This window comes from Hemicordylus capensis, chromosome 1 (assembly GCF_027244095.1).
Source record: "Hemicordylus capensis ecotype Gifberg chromosome 1, rHemCap1.1.pri, whole genome shotgun sequence".
NCBI classification, from domain to species: Eukaryota; Metazoa; Chordata; class Lepidosauria; order Squamata; family Cordylidae; genus Hemicordylus; species Hemicordylus capensis.
The window spans coordinates 239,540,205-239,544,231 of NC_069657.1; the positions used below are offsets into that span (position 1 = coordinate 239,540,205).

Here is a 4,027-nt window from a genome sequence, read left to right on the forward strand (position 1 = left end):
AAGTTCTCAAAAACCCAGATTGATTCCCCACCTAGCATATCAGAACTTGAGTATGGACCCAATTGAATGCCATACAATAACTGAAGGATTACTTTGGCAGAATATAATGTTAAGGCTGCAGGGATAAAACCTGCGCCTTGCATTCTAAAGAATCTATTAGTTGCCGCCACACTGCATTTTGCCGACTTGGCTACCATTCTCATGTGCGCAGATTTCCTGGCATTTTGTTGAAAAATGACCCCCAGATATTTTCTTTGAGTGACCTGTTCTAATTGAGGTCCATTCAATGTCCATATAAATTTCTTTGCTTTGTTCTTAAAACACATAATTTTTGACTTATCATAATTGATGTTTAACTGCGCCTCATTACAATAAGAGGCTAGGACATCTACATGTGAGCACTGTACATTATGTTTTCTCAACATAATTCTCTTCCACTATGATGATGCTCCATCATTTTTTATTTGTAACATTTTAAAAAATATTGATACCCGACTTCTCTTTCTGAGAAGCCCAGAGGTTTCATGGTTATTTTTAGCCTCACAACCACCCTGTGAGGGGGTTGGGCTGAGAGATTAGTGACTGGCCCAGAGCCCAGTGAGTGTCATGGCTGAATGGGGATTTGAACTTGGGTCTTCCTGGTCCTAGTCCACCGCTCCCCAATATACTCCAAGGTATATTACCTAATGGTCACAGAGGGCTTCTGGAGCTCTCCATTATAACTGGATTCCATTCCTATCTGTTTTCAGTACAAGTGATATATTGTGCTCCTTTTGCATATACAGGTGAAACTCGGAAAATTAGAATATCGTGCAAAAGTCCATTAATTTCAGTAATGCAAATTAAAAGGTGAAACTGATATATGAGACAGACGCATTACATGCAAAGCGAGATAAGTCAAGCCTTAATTTGTTATAATTGGGATGATCATGGCGTACAGCTCATGAAAACCCCAAATCCACAATCCCAGAAAATTAGAATATTACATGGAACCAAGAAGACAAGGATTGTAGAATAGAACAATATCAGACCTCCGAAAAGTATACAGTGTACTGTGCTTGATTGGCCAGCAAACTCGCCTGACCTGACCCCATAGAGAATCTATGGGGCATTGCCAAGGGAAGGATGAGAGACATGAGACCAAACAATGCAGAAGAGCTGAAGGCCGCTAATGAAGCATCCTGGTCTTCCATAACACCTCAGCAGTGCCACAGGCTGATAGCATCCATGCCATGCCGCATTGAGGCAGTAATTGCTGCAAAAGGGGCCCAAACCAAGTACTGAATACATATGCATGCTTATACTTTTCAGAGGTCCGATATTGTTCTATTCTACAATCCTTGTCTTCTTGCTTCCATGTAATATTCTAATTTTCTGGGATTGTGGATTTGGGGTTTTCATGAGCTGTACGCCATGATCATCCCAATTATAACAAATTAAGGCTTGACTTATCTCGCTTTGCATGTAATGCGTCTGTCTCCTATATCAGTTTCACCTTTTAATTTGCATTACTGAAATTAATGGACTTTTGCACGATATTCTAATTTTCCGAGTTTCACCTGTATATAAAATGTACACGGTTTCTCCTCCTCCTGTGGTCTGTTATTGTTGCGTTACCCTGTTTTCTGTGGCTTCTTTGTTTTGGGAAGGGGGGGGCCTTTCCCCCTCCCATTGGTCTCCCATCCAAAGGATTGGTTGAGTTCACCCCTGCCCAGCTTCAGGAAACATTTGGAGAGCCTTCTTCCTGCCCCATGTCCTCCCTTAGGCCTGATTGTAATGTATTATCATTTGTTGCTTCAAATTCCATGGCTTCCCCAGTATTGTATCGGCTTGAACAGCCTGTAATTTGTGCTTCCCTGCATGGTGCTAATGCTGTCTGGCACTTGGGTTACATCCAATTGCACCTTCTGGGCAACCCTGGCGGGGAGGATCACCAGTTTGGGCAGCAGAACTAGTTCAGCCATGGGATCCGTGAAGTGTCCCTGAGCATGTGGTTTCAGCGCCAGAGCCCAGCAGTAGTAGTTTATATACATACCTGGGCGGAGCCTAAGTAAGGGCAAGTGAAGTCAGAGCCTAGTAAGGGCAAGACGTCATCAAGCCCCACCCACTGAAGGGCAAGACGTCATCAAACCCCTCCCCATGAAGGGCATGATGTCACCACAGCAGGGAGGAGTTGAAAACCCTCCAGAGAACATGTCCAGGCATGCCCAGAGCCTCCTGTACTATGAGGGCTACCCACCTGACCTGTGAGGACCAATAGGAACGAGGTCCCACCCTGCGTGTCATTGAGCTCTTATTGGTTGAAAAGGGATACTGTAGGATATAAGTAGCAGGCTAGGGTGTAGGTTCCTGCAAAAGGGGTTGTTGTACACTTTTGCAGAGAGGATGTCTGATTACAGGACACCCTTACGCCCCATGACCCTACCTTTACCGATGGCACCAGTGAAACCTAGAAGGGGTCGTTCCAAATATGGTGTAATGAGGAGCCTCTCCTACTCTCCACCCTCGAGCCTGAAAAATGGACTCGATCTGGACTCCTGTGCCACTCCTGAAGGTGTGCCTGTGGAAACGGAGAACAGAGACCCTCAAGAAGTAGAGTGGGAATCTGAGAGCCGAGAACCACCAGTAACAGCCCTAAAGCAGAGAAACGTGAGTTCATCATCATCAGATTCTGAAACAGAAGCTCCTGTGAAACCAAAGCTGCGTAGGAAAAAGCAACGGGTTAGGAGCAGACCCCACTTTGATTGGTGTGATGAGCAATGTTGTGATAGTTCATGTGGGGAGTATACTTATTCTGATGAGTGTGGGTGCGGATCTGAGCAGTGGTCATCCAGGCCAAGGGTATCCTATCGTGTGCTCAAGTGCTGCAGTTCAAGCGAAGATTGGTCATCATGTGAATGTGAGACGCTGAGTCCTAGCCAGAATCATTACTCTTATTGTAGGGCTGTGTGTTTCACATCAGCATCTGAGAGTGAGGAGGATGTCACTGTGGCTGTGTACTTACAATACCTACAGAGAAAACAGCAGCTGAGGAGCAGGACGAATCGGTCGAAGAACCATCTATGGGAACTGGACCCCGAGAGTCTGAAGAGGTGATTGTGGAACCTGAGGGGAGAGAACGAGTACCCCCCAATCCCAGAAACGTGAGTTCATCATCATCAGATTCTGAAACAGAAGCTCCTGTGAAACCAAAGCTGCGTAGGGAAAAAAGGGTGAATAAGAAGCATCAGCTGAATAAGGGTGCTGATGAGTGTGGCTCCCTATCTTTCATGTCAAACAGGCCTCGGGAGTACCGGTGTGTCGATCAGAGTTGTTGGATGTGCAAAGATCGTGAGACACCATGGCCATCCAGCCCTACAGAGGATTACTTAAGGGATGTAAGCGTTACATCAGCAGCTGAAGGTGGGGAGGAATGTATGGATAGTGGTCTGGTAACCACGGCCATGCCTGAAGAGCAAAATGTAAATGAGGAGGATCCCAAGATGGTGAGCCATATGTCTTTTATTTTGTATGATTAGTTTGTTTTACTTAATGCTCAGTTTTATTAAAGTATTGTCCCCTCTTATTTGTACAGGCCAGGACCATTGAGAACATGCATCTAGGCGATGTCAGCGTTTCCTGTATCACATGTGTCTGTACTGAAAACGATCAATAAAAGAATTTTGTTTGAAAAAATGTGTGTTCATACCTGTGTTAAGTAGCACCATGGCGGAACAGGAGAAAATCCTAAAGAAAATATATTATACACCAGGGAATGTAGGGAGCTATGGTGGTGTAGAACCTTGATATCAAGAGGCCCGGCAGAACACTAAAGAGTTGAGTAAAAGACAAGTGAAGACATGGCTGTCAGAGCAGGATGCTTACACTCGGCATAAACCTGCGAGGATACACTTTAAAAGAAACAAGACGGTTGTTTCAGGGGTTGATGTACAATGGCAAGCCGATCTAGTGGACATGCAGCAGTTTTCTAAATACAACGATGACTACAAGTACATATTGACAGTTGTGGATATTCTATCTAAATACG

General features: G+C 44.8%; 1 long non-coding RNA gene across 1 annotated transcript; it reads left to right on the forward strand.

Moving 5' to 3' along the window:
* Positions 1 to 2,394: 2,394 nt before the first annotated feature.
* Positions 2,395 to 3,475, forward strand: LOC128339989 (uncharacterized). The gene is made up of 3 exons (XR_008313386.1): positions 2,395 to 2,649; positions 3,016 to 3,143; positions 3,281 to 3,475. It is a non-coding gene; the product is annotated as an uncharacterized LOC128339989 (long non-coding RNA).
* Positions 3,476 to 4,027: the final 552 nt, after the last annotated feature.